This window comes from Scylla paramamosain, chromosome 1 (genome assembly GCF_035594125.1).
Source record: "Scylla paramamosain isolate STU-SP2022 chromosome 1, ASM3559412v1, whole genome shotgun sequence".
NCBI classification, from domain to species: Eukaryota; Metazoa; Arthropoda; class Malacostraca; order Decapoda; family Portunidae; genus Scylla; species Scylla paramamosain.
Window position 1 is genome coordinate 35,560,253 of NC_087151.1, and position 15,695 is coordinate 35,575,947.

General features: G+C 39.8%; 1 long non-coding RNA gene across 2 annotated transcripts in view; it reads right to left on the minus strand.

Moving 5' to 3' along the window:
• Positions 1-14,825, minus strand: part of LOC135104705 (uncharacterized) — a 52,054-nt gene extending 37,229 nt beyond the window's left edge. For both annotated transcript variants that reach the window (XR_010270500.1, XR_010270497.1), the window contains exons 1-2: positions 14,753-14,825; positions 7,505-7,638 (exon numbers count right to left, since the gene is read on the minus strand). This is a non-coding gene — a long non-coding RNA (uncharacterized LOC135104705). The remainder of the gene's footprint in view (positions 1-7,504; positions 7,639-14,752) is intronic.
• Between the last annotated feature and the right edge of the window lie 870 nt (positions 14,826-15,695).

Sequence of the window (15,695 nt, forward strand, 5' to 3'; positions counted from 1 at the left end):
ATCAAAAACTTTTGATAGAATCTGGCACAAAGCTTTGATTTCCAAACTATCCTTTTACAGTTTATATCCTCTCAGTAATCTCATCTCAAGTTTCATTTCTGATCGTTCTATTGTTGCTGTGGTAGACGGTTACTCTTCTCCTAAATGTATTAACAGTGAAGATCTAAACCAGACTTCTTGTCCTATCCACTCCTACGCTGATAATACTATCCTCCACTTTTCCACGTCTTTTCGAGGTCGTTAGTCTTCAGGAAGTAAACAGTTTACGTAGGGAAGTCACAGAACGCGTGACTTCCGATCTCTCAAAAATTTATGAATGAGACAGAGCAAATTTAGTGTTGTTCAATGCCTCAAAAACTCAGTTCTATCCATCAACTCTCTCTCTCTCTCTCTCTCTCTCTCTCTCTCTCTCTCTCTCTCTCTCTCTCTCTCTCTCTCTCTCTCTCTCTCTCTCTCTCTCTCTTTGAGTCATCGTGATCCCATTATTGTCTGTTACAATGATCTTCGTTCCTCTCTCTCTCTCTCTCTCTCTCTCTCTCTCTCTCTCTCTCTCTCTCTCTCTCTCTCTCTCTCTCTCTGTCTGTCATCATAATCCTTCTATTGTCTGTTACAATGATACTTCTCTCTCTCTCTCTCTCTCTCTCTCTCTCTCTCTCTGAGTTATCGTAATCCTTCTATTGTCTGTTACAATGATCCTTTCTCTCTCTCTCTCTCTCTCTCTCTCTCTGAGTCATCGTAATCCTTCTATTGTGTTACAATGATCCCCTCTCTCTCTCTCTCTCTCTCCTTTATCTTGTAGTTTCACGGGTAGCATGTAAACAGAGCTTTGGTGATGAACTTGTCCATCATGATCTTGCACTCGAGTGTCCAGTAACACAACTGATATGGGTCGGGGTGGCCGGGTAGGTGGTGGAGTGGAAGGTGGGAGTCCGTTGCCATGGCAACTCCCAACTGAACTCTCTTCCATTGTAGGCACTCACTCGCCCAACCTCTTAGATCATAGTAACAGACAATAGTGGGATTACCATGTCTCAGAGTCTCTAGAGAGAGAAAGAGACAGAGAATGAAAACCATACCACCTCTCGAAAAATATGCCTCTTGTCTCCGAAATCCTTCATATAAACGCCTTGCATATCAGTTGAAATTAGCGTAATTTTTGTTAGAGTTTTTAATTTCACGTATCGTGTCATTACGAGATTGAACCGAGCTACTGGACTTACTCAGTACTAACATTAGGTTTTTATAGTTTTATCGTGAGATTATGAAGGAGAGAAAGTAGAATACACACACATACACTGATCGCACTGCCTGATTGTGCGACACGCACCCTGTTATCCCTCACTTACGAGTCATATGTTCTTATATTTTTACATGAAATACTGCAGGAAAGAGAATAATAACTACACTAAAATAAATACCAAACCACACCAAAAAAAAAAAAAAAAAAAACACGGGGAAATTTCTCGTACATCTGGCAAGGAGGTAACCATCGGCAGTGAACTCATTGATCACTGATTTTCGTGTGTTGTCAAATTGCTTCGCGAGCGATCGAAAGAAAAGTATAAAATACCGTAGATTTGACAGATTTTTTTTTTTTATGCAGATTTTTCTTCACGGTCATTCCTTATCAAATTTTGAATGACATAGTGAGAATAATTTCCAATAACTCTCTCTTTTTTTAAATTTTGTTTTATTTGGGAAAAATCAGCTAGGGCGGGTCGCTTTCAACCCATGCTGCAGAGTATAAAGTTTAGTCGTCAAGAGTTTCTTATAGTCAGTGAAGTTAGATGAGAGGTATACACAATGGATAAATTTAGTTTGAGAGTGACTCTGTAGTCGTAGCCAGATGGTGGAAAACTCGGAAAATTCAAGAGCGTGGGCACGATATCAGGTTAAGTCGTTGCGTACAGAGACGCAACACCCAGTTTTGGATTGAAAATGAGGGTAGAGAAAGTACGATGTAGGCCTGATTCCCTTATTTTCTTATGTTCTTATGTAACCAGTATTTTCAATCATTCATCCCTTTGTCTAGTAAACTCTGGAACACCTTGCCTGGTTCTGTATTTCCTCCTTCCTATAACTTGAACTCCGAGAGGGAGGTTTCAAGAAAAAAAAAAAAAAGCTATGTACGGGGCTTGTGTGTGTGTGTGTGTGTGTGTGTGTGTGTGTGTGTGTGTGTGTGTGTGTGTATGTGTGTGTGTGTAACTGTTTCTAATTGTTTATTTGCAATTCTTTTTAAGTAGGAATCTGAAAACATCTCGCCTGCCTCTTTTTCATAGTGAATGTCTGAGATTGCTGACAGCTTAACGAAGGATCAATCTTGTCAAGTTATTATTGGTTTCTCCTTGCACTGTCGCCATCCCTTTAGCGGATACAAGATTTTTCATACCATGACACAAAGTTACAGTTAATTTTGGTGATCAAATACGAATAAGAATCACAATGATGTTGGCGATGAAGATGCTACAGATAACAGCACAGGGCAATGATAATGCTCTCAATGTAGATGATGACGACTACACTAATAATAACTATAGCAGTACCGATGATGAGAATATCGATGGTGTTCATAAATGTTTTAAGTTCTAAATAATAACGATGATGACTTTAATAATCATTACTAACAGACCAACAAGTGCAGCAGAGACTGCGAAGAAACATCAGCAAGGTGGTACCTCAGGCAGGACTGATGCTATGAGTGCGACGTTGATTCTATAGTCAGAAAGGTAGCTTGTCCTATGTAAGGTATGTGCTGAGGCAGTCATGTGAAGCAACTTGTTGGAACACAGTATTAATTATTTGGTACAGACAATATAATAATGTAATATTCGAGATCCTCGTCTTACGTCCACGTCCATTGAATAAGGTACCACAAGTAGATTGTAAAATTAAGTTAGATTTAGTGAGGAGTGAAGTATTTCGTGCACATATAATGCAAATAATATGAAAATATAATCTCTCTAGTTTCCCTCAATCGCAAGAGATTAAAGGCAACAGAAAGTGAAAGCAATAATGAGGAAAACGTAGCAGGGATCTGTGAGACATTTGTGAAGGAATAAAGTCTCAGTGTGAAGTGTAATCGAATAAAAGTTGGAAGAAATTGTTGGTGGATAAGGTGTTTTGGACAGAGTCAATAAAACAAGGATCAAGAGATAAAGGAGGTTGCTAATATTTATCAACCCGTGGGGAAAATTTTTCTTTTAACAGATGAAAAGGTGCATCCAGAATCGGAAAAGGAACGTGAAAGGGAACATGCAAAATTAAAAAAGAAAAAGAAAAACACGGACTGAGGGGGCTGTCGAGGGAAACATAGTGTGAAGGGGAACATGCACAGTTAGAAAATGGACAAGAGTTAGAGAAAGACCGACACGCGTGGTTAAGTGCCCGGTAAGGTCTGAAGAACATCTTGTGACAACAGAAATCAACCTTCATAAACCCAGAAAATAGGGACAGGTGAAACATATATGAAGTATGATAGTTAATTGATTGATTTAAAAAACGAAAATTGCCGGAAAAACGAATTATATGGAGAGCACAAAAGCATTTCGTCTACAATTGCTCTCTTCCAACTGACCGTCTTCAGCCTCTCTTTCTCTTCCCCGCAATGTTGCATCTCTTGCTATCTTCTGCCATTACTTTCACGCTAACTGCTCTTCTGATCTTGCTGACTACATGCCTACCTTCCTCCTACGGTCTCGCTGTATAAGATTTTGTACTTTCTCTCACAGCTATTCTGTCTACCTCTCAAATGCAAAAGTTAACCAGCATTCTCAATCTTTCATCCTTTTCAAAAGCAAGCTCTAGAACTCCCTGCATGCTTCTGCATTTCTCCCTATCTATGACTTCAATTCTTTCAAAAGGGAGGTTTCAAAATGTTTCTCCAATTTTAGGTAATCTTTTCGGCTCTTTTCTTTAGGGACTGGTTTCTCAGTAAGCCTCAGTGTAGCCCTTGGCCAGTGCCCTTAAAGAAAACGTGCCAAACGAGACAGCAATTTTCTTCTAAATTTGTTACATCTCTAAGATATTTTTTTTTTTTTCAAGAAATAATAAACAAGAACTAGGATTGAAATCAATGATAATACCTAAATCAGTTGACTCTGTTGTCTGAAATAGACGGGACTCTACCAGAGGAAGGTAGGGACGGAAAGGGAAGATCTCATGGAAAGATGAAAAATTAACAAAGAAGCAGCCGAACCAAATTATTTATTGCGCTGAGCTGCCTTTCCTTCCTAATCGATTATGAGGCGATGACGATGCTGGCGTTGATGACACGGCGCTACGAGGATGTTTGTAACCACCAGACCGATATATGATTTGTTTGGTAATTCTACAACTTACTAGAAAATGATGATGATGATTATGATGATGATGTTAATGATGTTGATGATAGTGATAATGATGGTAAGAATGATTATGGTAATGATGATTATGATGATGAGGAGTAGGGGGAGGATGGCGTAGATGATGGTTATGATGATGATGATGCGTTGATGCTAGTTGGATCTATGACATGCATACTCCCTCACACTGTGTTTTCTGTCCTTTGAAGCAGCGATTAAATATAAAGTGATGAGAAGTAATTGTATTCCATTGTATACTGTAAGGATTCTCGGATGTCTTTTAGCTTGTACCTTCCTGATGCGTCAGTTACACAATCCGTGGACTTTGACATACAGTGCCCTTTTTTTTTTTTTGTGGAGATAAAAGGTCAACAGAAGAAAATATTCCAACCGCACACTCATTACCATTGTCACTCTATTCGTCGTGAGATGGTACACTTGTTTATTCTATATCTTCAGTCATTAAGTATAAGTTTGATGATTATGATGATGCAGATGAAATGATAATGATAATAATAATAATAAAAAAAAATATTACTTTTATAAGTGGTAGTATCATTATTATTAACAAAATAAGAGTAACAGTAGTAATGAAAGTAGTATTAATAAAAAAAAGAATAATAATGATGATAATAATAATAATAATAATAATAATAAAAATAATAATAATAATAATAATAATAATAATAACAATTATTATTATTATTATTATTATTATTATTATTATTATTATTATCATTATCATTATTATTATAGCAATAATAATAACAATAATAACAATATTAATGATAATAATGTTTGAAGAATATGTATGCTTTACATACCGCGTTCATTGTTTCGATTTATGTTTCGGACATTTCTCACCTTTCTCACTTTCTCACCAGACGCACGGTAGGCAATGCCTGTCAGTGTCCGGCCTCTACGAATCTTCTCCAAAGGTCTCTATTCATGAAATCCTCATCTCTGGTTATTTCTTGTAGATTTCTTCCTCTTCGTTCTGTAGCTTCTTCAACTCCCTGCATCCATCGCTTCCTAGGTCGTCCCACCGGCCTCCTGCCTAGAGGAACCCATTCCAGAAACTTCCTTGCGTATCTTGTATCTTCCATTCTTCGGACATGTCCATACCATCTCAATTTGTTCTTTTCAATTATCTTCAGTACAGATGTTATCCCTAATCTCTCTCTGGTTTCTTCATTTCTAATTCTATCAAGTCTGGTCACACCTCGGATCATTCTCAGAACTCTCATTTCTGCTGCTTGTATTTGTGAAGATGTTCTTGTTGTCAGTGTCCAAGTTTCTGACCCATATAGAAGTACTGGTCTTAGTATTGTTGTAAATATTATGGTTTTAGCTTTTGTTGGAATATTCTTATCTTTAAGTATGGGATACAATGCACTGACATTTGCATTGTACTTCTGTATTCTATTTAAAATTTCTATATTCTGTCTGTTTCGGACATTTCCACGAGCTGTATTCACGTCTGATCGTCTGAAGGGATGCAGATTTACACCAGTAACTTTACAATACACGCTGTCTTCTCACCAAAGTGTTTGCCTCGCCTTTTTCCCACTCAAGACAACAAGAACTGGCGACGAGGATACCAGGATACCACTATTGTCACTTTTCGGGTAGCTGGAACAGTTTCACCCTGGCAAAGATTGAGAGCAGTATGTCGCAGCGACTTTAAGAACCAAATACTACTTGCTAGCGTGGATATGGAAACTTTCCAGCTGATGTGTTATACCCTACATTCCTGCCAGGCCAAAATCCTATACATTTGATGAACTCGTCAAACCAGCTTAGGACCAAGTCAAGCCGCCTCCCAGCAGAGTTCCTGCCCGCTACAAGTTCTACACACCTGACGCTGGGCCCTCACTTTGTCTCCTTACCACTACGACATCTTTTACAAGGAAGGGGCTGACATTTCCAATTGAGATGCACTCAATCGCCTTCCTTTGCCAGACCTGCCTCGCCTTGACAACATACCCACCCCCCAGGAGTTGGTTCTTATGGTCAACCTTCTTGACTCGTGTGAGGTGGTGACTTCAGCTAACGTCAGGAGGTCAAGTCGCAAGCCTACATTGATCCAGGTCTTATAATGGGTTAGATGGTGGTGGCCGTCTCAAGATCCGGGAGGAGTGTACAGTGCTTACTTCATCAGGCGTCATGAACTGTCAATCGCTAACGGGTGCCTCTTATGGTATACTTGTGTGGCGATATCTGAAGGATCTCGCGCTTCTGTGTTAGATCTGCTACACGACACGCATCTTGGCATGACTACGATAAAAGCTACAGCCCGGAGCTATGTATGGTGGCCGGGTATCGAAGAAGATATCGAAGGTGTCGTGAAGAAATGCCCGAAATGTGTCACTCGCCAGCACTCTCCTGCAGCAGAATTACGCCCATGGGAATGGCCTTCTACACCTTGGTCGAGGTCGCACGTGGACCACGCTGGTCCCTTCATGGATAAGCTTTTCTTAATACTTATTGATTCGATTTCGAAGTGGTTCGAAATGAAGATAGTTCCAAACACCTCAACTGCTGCTATAGTGGACGCTCTCAACACCATATTCGCCACTCACTCACTCGCACGAAAAAAGAGCTACGACGCGTCACTTCACATCCCAGGATAAAGTATATACTGATGTAGTTAGGTCTCTATGTAGTCCAAGTATAATCCAGGCGACGACAGGTTCTCTATCCTACCGTGCTAGTCTGGAAGATGACCGCATCGTTAAGAGGCACGTTGACCACATCAGGCAACACCATGTTTTGGTAATTGACGAGAATGCGTCGCCTTTTGGTATTTGTCCTACAAGACCTGGACAATGCTCACCATACCAGCTTCCGCCGCCCAGAGTCCAGTGCCGAGCCAGTCTTCCAGTCATCATCACCTCTTTTACCATCTACGTCATCCTCTTCACCTCTTTTCGGGGCTCCAGTTGTTGCTTCACAGGGCATATCACATTCGGAAGACCTACACTTTCCAGCGAATGGAGCCAGTGATACAAATACTCCAGCATTTAGAAGATCGAGACGCATAAGACACGCTCGTGACCGTCTTGGGTATTAACTTTTCTCTTTTCCTGCATATACTTTGTGCTTTTGTATGTGTTCTTTGTACTAAGAGTCGAGGGAATGTAGTATAAGTATGCTTTACATACCGTGTTCAGTCTTTCCACGAGTTGTATTTACACCCGATCGTCTGAAAGGGTGCAGACTTCCTTCCACCAGCATACCCAATACACGCTGTCTCCTCGCCAAGGTGTGTGCCTCGCCTCTTTCCCACTCCGGGCTACTAGAATAATGAAAAAAAATAAGTGATGTTGAGATTAGTATACTAGTATTAGTATTAGTAGTAGTAGTAGTAGAAGTAGTAGTAGTAGTAATAGTGATAGTAGTAGTAGTAGTAGTAGAAGTAGTAGTAGTAGTAGTAGTAGTAGTAATAATAATGATAACAGTAGTAGTAGTAGTAGTAGTAATGATAGTAGTAGTGGTAGTAGTAGTAGTAGTAGTAGTAGTAGTAGCAGCAGCAGCAGAAGCAGCAACAGCGGCAGTATTTTATAATAGTGACCGTAGTAGTGGTAGTAAGAACATAAGGGAGGCTGGAAGAAGCCATCAGGCCTACATGTGGCAGCCCCTGCATAAAACATACCTACCTATTTCTACCTATCATCTCCATCCATAAATATGGATGGTGATGATGGACGGAAATATGTAGTGGTAGTAGTAATACTAGTTGCAATGGCAATAATAAACATGATTATGATTAATAATAATAATATTATTATTATTATTATTGATATTATCATCATTCTTCTTGTAAAAAAAAATTGAATTAGTATCATTATTATTGATAATAAAGAAAAGAAGACAATGAAAACATGAAAACTTGGAGAGCAATAAAATAAAGGAAGTCGTAGTGCCATCATATCAGTCATCCTGCTAATCGTCCATTTGTCACTCCCAAAAGTTACAACTTCCTTTATGTCCCCATATATCATCGATCACCATCCTGCATCTTTGCTCTTTGCCCTTCCTTCCTGCACTTCCTTATCATTATGGTGAGGCAAGATCTAAACTGGAGGGAATTTTGCCAACACTCCTATGGTAATTCAGGAACCCACATTGTCACACTACAGGTACTGGTCGGTGTGATTCAAATAACCGAATACTCTACAGGATTACAAATTTGTTGCCGTCCGTAAATCTTACCCCTACATGCTGAGGCTGAGCGCCCCACTCTGCAATCAATATGAGTTGCGTTGGTTACAGCTATATACGCTTGATAATGTGACCTGCACAGAGGCACGAGAAGCGCTCCCTCTCGAAAGCCGGAGACGTAATTACCATATACGTTATGAGAAACTGTGCTTTGAAGAACAGCAACTCCTAATTAGCTATAGTTCACTTCTTGTGTAGTGCACAAAATGAATGTCTTACACGCTGCTATGTTATGTATATCCGTTAAGCACATAATGCAAATATATGTAATCATCTTCAGCCAACAGGATTCCACTGCAGACTTCCCACAATGGCTGGGAGATTGAGCTGCATATCGCGCCACGCTGGCTTAGAGCTTCTTGCGAGGAACATACAGTGCAAGGGTGACAAGACCAAACTGTAAATGTATATTTACGTAAAAGTTAAATAGAATATCCGTAAAGTGTAGAAGAATTCATATGCGAAACTGATTATTGCGTTGACACAATAAAATCATAGCGCCTTCAACGTTTACAAAAAAGTCCTACTTCTTCCACCAAAAAACAGTCGTGAGCCAGGATCTAAATAACAGCCTTTCAGCCCCCCGCAGATCACCGTACTACTTAGCCACTCAGAATTTAGTTTAGCAGATATGGAACACCTATGATCACCTCTTAGAGGTATAATTTATACTAAATCAAGATTACTAATAAATCAACATAGTTTAACCCTGATGTTTCCGCACCACTGCAAGACAGAACAGATCAATGCAGGCATTATATATGGAATTTTGCAAACCGGGGAGGTTTTGTTATTTCCCAAGGAACATTACCTTAGTATATATATATATATATATATATATATATATATATATATATATATATATATATATATATATATATATATATATATATATATATATATATATATATATATATATATATATATATATATATATATGACTATTGCAAATTAAAGAAAATATTTATGAATTGAAATATGCAGAGCAACTGATGTTATAAAAAAGATCAATTATGTTTACGTTTTAAATCTAGTAAGATCATCGTTATCAGAAAAAAAAAACTTTTTTTGTTACTCTCTCTACACTTGTGTATGTGATATATTGATGATGTATTGGTGATATATTGGTGATATATTGGTCACCACCTCTGAGCTTGGCACTACACTTTTGTCACCTCCAAGGTGTTCACCCTGACCCACACATGTATTTCTATGATAGAAGAATCTCTTGTGCAGAGGAAACTCGTTTCCTGGGACTTATATTTAACAATCGCCTGACTTGGGTACCTCACCTTCGTTATATTAAGGCAGCTTGTTTGAAAGCGATGTCACCCCTTAGAATTTTGGCTCATACCTCTTGGGCGTTGATAGACTCTCCTCCTCTTGCACCGAACTCTTATGCTTCCTGCTACTGAGGCTCGACTTCGTATGTTGGACTCTGACCGCTATGCCGGTGTTCGCCTGGCAACTAGTGCGTTCCACTCATTTTCAGTGGTCAGGTAAAAATTATTTTCGAAACAAATATATAGTATCCTTACAATGAGTACGAGTCTGGTGTTTGATCAGCTTAAGAACCTGAAACATACTCGTAAAAAATTTTAACCCACATAAATTAAGATTATATCGTCTTAGAATGTTCATTGTTAGTTAAGCCAAACTTTTAAAGATGGTGAGAAAGTCCGAATATACAGGAGGATGGATAATGGTAGCACTAAAGGAGAGGGAAGTTGCCACTCCTAGCTACGGAATAATAACCTGGGTGTAGTGTAATAGATGGGAGAGAAAGGAAAGGAGCGAGCTTATAAAAATGAAAAAGAAGGAAAGAACGAACTCTACTTTCTCAAAAATATGGCACCGTATGTTTTGCCATGGTCGTGAGAGAGAGAGAGAGAGAGAGAGAGAGAGAGAGAGAGAGAGAGAGAGAGAGAGAGAGAGAGAGAGAGAGAGAAAATGGGGGAAGGGGGATTGACGCGAAACTCAAGATCCCCCATTACATTTGCTCTCATCCCTCGGGAATTTGTGAGGTACACGTTTACACGAATATGAAAACCATCCCTAACGCGGCCTCTTGCAGCTCGTGTGACCGAAGTGGGGGGAGAGGCTCAGACACGTTAATATCAGCTTTATGTCTCCCATAAGTGGTCGCAGGAGAAACGGACACTCAGACCGGCCGATCCTCAGCCGGAAGGGATGAAGTGCACGAGGGAAGAATGAAGGATGGGTTGGTGGGCGAGTGTGGTAGAAAATCGTTTACTTTCCTTTTGTGGGATATTCATCCTAGCACAGCACGAACAAGACAGTGACGATGTTTGGAGGTGGTAGTAGTAGAGTAATAGTAGTAGTAGTAGTAGTAGTAGTAGTAGTAGTAGTAGTAGTAGTAGTAGTAGTAGTAGTAGTAGTAGTAGTAGTAATAGTAGTAGTAGTAGTAGTAGTAGTAGTAGTAACAGTAGTAGTAGTAGTGTGTGTGTGTGTGTGTGTGTGTGAATAGAATATCTCAAAATTGTGCTGAAAATCCCGACATAACAAATCAAGATGTTTTGGCTTTGAAGATGAGCTTGAAAAATTTATGTTTTAAGAAAGAGATAGGAAGAAATTGGTTCTCAAACAGAGCGGTAGATTAGTGGAACGGACCCAGTAATCATGTTGTTAGTGCTAAGACGTTAGGGAGTTTTAAGAGATTAGACGGGTTTATGGATGGGGATGATAGGTGGAAATAGGTAGGTATATTTCATACAGGGACTGGTGGCTTCTTGCAGCTTCCCTAATTTTTTATGTTCTTATGTTCTTATGACATGCGAGTACCTGGATGTTATGGCTACACAGTGAACGGCGAATCTAACGAAACAAATCTGCGGCAGCTCGCGTGATCGATGATTTAGTAAGTTTCCATTGAATCACATGGCGAGTTAAATGACTGCGTCTTATGATGTGCCTACTTTTAATAACTAAATGTTTACTACTGGTATTGCAACTTTGTGACGTTGCGTATTAATGTTAAAAGAGTTTGCTCTCACCGCACCGATACCTCGTGGCCGTACAATTTATGGCGTTGCCGATCATAAACGTCCAATCTTCTCTCTCTTTTGTCTTTGTCAATGTGCAGTTTTCCAACTACATTCCCTGTCTCACTATCATGTACATAATTCACTTCCTCTGCCAAATACAAAATGTCCCTCCTCTTAACACATGCCAAACTACCGTACTTAATTTCGTCTAGTTACTATGAATGTTCTTTTGCTTGTTTTTATTCTGTCTGTATTCTGTAACATTATTTTCTCATTTTTCCATATTTTCTCCATATTTTTCTCATAATACAGGGACCTGATCCGTTCTTGTACTACGTAGTCCGGCTCCCAAATAAAGTAATACTCCTCACATACTCCTACTAAAATGTATGGAGTTAAAAGCTTTTAATTAACAGTCTATAATCTCTCACACATAGTCGCAATGTCGTTTCTTTCATTACCATCTACGTCGCTTCCATGGTTATTGCTTTTCTGGCCTTGTTGCTTACAAATCACCCTACATTCTAGCGGTATCGCCTTACAAGGCTCAATATATGATCATACTTATTTTGCCTATATTACTAATGCAAGATTAAACGTTATCTTCACTCTTCCATCCCTTTCACTTGTAAGGCAAGTAAGCCTCAAGTAGGGAATGCCTCTTATAGGTCTACTCAGTTCTTATATGTTCTAACACACACACACACACACACACACACACACACACGTATGAAGTGTTAAGTCCGTTCAATGTGTTATCTAGAAACACCTGAATGCATCCAGTATTGACAGGCGCATCCATGCTAGTGATTCTAGAAGGAAAGACAATGATGGAAAGCAGATATCCGTGGCATAATCTTGCAGGCTGGAGAGCCAGTGAGGTGCAGGACATACGGTAGAGCCCTTAGGGAAGTGAGCGATTGTGCCATTTTTACGACGCTGTGAGACGATCTGCTCTATGGCTGTCGGCTGAGAGTCAAAACTTGTGTGTGTGTGTGTGTGTGTGTGTGTGTGTGTGTGTGTGTGTGTGTGTGTGTGTGCGTGTCTAATCCAGCCACTGGGATCACAAGACGTCACAAACCAATGCAGCTTAGTGCCAGTACCAAGCCCAGATAGATGAGCAGGCTTGCGTTATGGAAAGACATCCAGCACGAAATCATTGTCAAATCACCTTACAAATCAACATGATCTAATGTGGGCATCCTCAACAGGGACAAATCGAAGTCTATGTGTGTGTGTGTGTGTGTGTGTGCATTGCTACTAGGTAGATATATTGTCATGTATATAATAAAGGGTATGATAAAATAGCCCTGCAAATGAAAACTAGTACCTTGTTTTAGTGTGAGACACTTCAACAAGTCCGATTACACACATCACTTGCAACGTTTCCTGAACGAACCTGTAATTCTTAATATTAATCAGCCTTGTATCACTACTTGTAAACTACTGTTTGCTACCAATAAAACATCAACAGTTGCCATCATTTTCGTAAACGAATAACAAAGTAAAGGAGAAATAGAACAATATGTATGTGCTGCATGATTTCGCTATGGTTAAAAAAATCTGCAAATAAAAGAACATTAGTCAGAGAGAGAGAGAGAGAGAGAGAGAGAGAGAGAGAGAGAGAGAGAGAGAGAGAGAGAGAGAGAGAGAGAGAGGCAGAGAAAGAGAGAATCACTAGCATTACCTGAGAAGAGGCTCATGTGCACAACAATGACCGTTCAATTGGTTTGGAAAGCACAGGTGGTGCTGAGCGTAAAGTCTCGTCGGAACAAAGGGCTCCCATGCTACCCTTCTCTTAGGGACGATCAAAGCGGGAACGCTAATGAGCTTACTTCCTTTATAATGGACAGGAAAACCTTACAGACTTCAGATGTGTTAGAAATTAAAATTTTACGTGTAGATGATGATGGAATAGCTGCCTTTAACTGACAGATGATGATAACTTGAACACGATTTTTCTAACCTCGAACACGATATTTATAACAGATGAATTTCTGATAAGGAACACTGCTTTGCCGATCATAGAGTATGATCGGCAGGCAGAGGCCAAGTGGTCAAAAGCTGGACGTAGTGGCCATGCATTAAGTATCGCTGAGTTGCCAAAGGACATCCATATGCATCCTATTAATTTTATATTTGATGGCTCCAACATCGGGCAGGTCTGTGGGTGGGCATGAGCCTCTTCAAGTATATCACTCAGATATTCTGCCAAGCATATCAAGTAGTTCACAAAAAGTAGAAATGAGCCATCGTTTAACCCCTATATACCAAAAATAAACACCGGAGCTAAAAGCTAAGAACAGAAAAAAATAGTGAACCTCATTATATAGTGGCAAATGCAGACTACCTATTGAAGCCTCATTCATCAGTATCAAGAACAAAAAATGAGAGAACCTGGTTATTATCTCCGTCCTACCACAAGGAGTGATTAAGGGTATTGCCCCCACCATTTCGCATTTCAAATGGTAATGGCAATACTGTACAGACGTACCTATACCATATTACAACCAACACAACTCAGGAATATAATAAATGCTAGTATAGGTATTTTAGCTCTTAATACTACTGCCCTAACCAGCTTTCATTAATAGTGCTGAAGTATATAGTTTATCCCGGACAGCCAATCATTTTATGTTCATCATTAAGTAGTAACCATTTTACGTAACCCATCTGTGTTACTGTTGTCACTTCCCTCAGTTCCTCTGCGTTTCCTGTTTAGGATAACTCCTCACAGTTGTTGATATTTTTACTACAGAAGTGTCTTTTTTTCTGCGGTCTGTACGAGCGAGGTAGGCTTGCGTAAAGTTGATTACAGAATAACATTTATAAAGACAATTGGTCACGCATTACAAGACAACTGGAGTAACAGGACTTCCTAAAAAAAAAATAATAATAAGAATAAAATAAGTAAATAAATAAATACTTGCAAAGCGGGCAGATAGTCACTGTACGTTAGAAAATAACAGCAACGGTTGTACTGTCAGTGTTACTGTGGAACACACACACACACACATGCATCCGTCTTTCTACTGCTTTTGCACCCTGTCCGGCTGCTGTCCGGGCAAGCGTCGAGTATCGTAAGTCAGCAGTTATCGAAAACGACAAAATAAGGGAATGATAGGGAAGCAGTCATTTCCACCAATACAAAACTACATATCAAACTATAAACAGGAAACTCACGAACGCCAGGCCCTGGTCCGCCATCTACGAGGGTCCTTCCAAAACTAATGCCTCCTATCCGACAAGATTCCTTATGACATTGTTATGACGACTGAACCTTCGCACTTATAACATGATCTCTCTCTCTCTCTCTCTCTCTCTCTCTCTCTCTCTCTCTCTCTCTCTCTCTCTCTCTGTTGCAGATATTGACGGTGTGACAGTCTAAGAAAGCAACCCCTGTGGACGTGCATCAGGAGCTGAATTCATTGAATTCCTCCATGCAGAAGTTGAACCAATCGACATTCGCCGACACTTGGTGAACATTTATAGTAGGGTTGGGTGGGAACCGAGTACTGGATCCGAATCCCACGGATCCGAGCAGAGCTGCCGGATCCGATTACCGACTCTGATGCTCGAATCCACTGACACGAATACCACTCTCTGAGACGAATACTCATACGATTACTCAGGATTTTTTTTCTTTAGCTTCGATATTCAATATGAACGTTATTTGTACTGACCATCGTATTTATAACAAACTCGATATTACCATTTAAGGGTATGAAACAGTTTTAGTGTTGCCATGCGCGTGTCTTTTTACGAACGCTGATTGGCTGGGCATGTGTGACGTCGGAGCTTAGCCGGCAAAGGGTATATATACTACCGCGCATCCCCTCTCGCGCCAGTAACTGCAGAGACATCATCGAGGTTAAGGGGAACGCGTGATAGTTGGCATAGTAGTTATCTCTACATGAAAATTCTGTAATATGCCTTGATTCCTTGTCTACGAAACGGTGAATGAATATTCCGTTTAAAATCTAAGTCTTTCACGAAAACTTAAGAAAGTGTACCTTGTGTCATTTGAAACAATAAATCGTCAGCATTATTGACCACAAATTCACTTTTCAGTTAAAGTAAACCACTTGTTTGCACACTGGCAGCCAAGCGGACTAAATGTGCACCA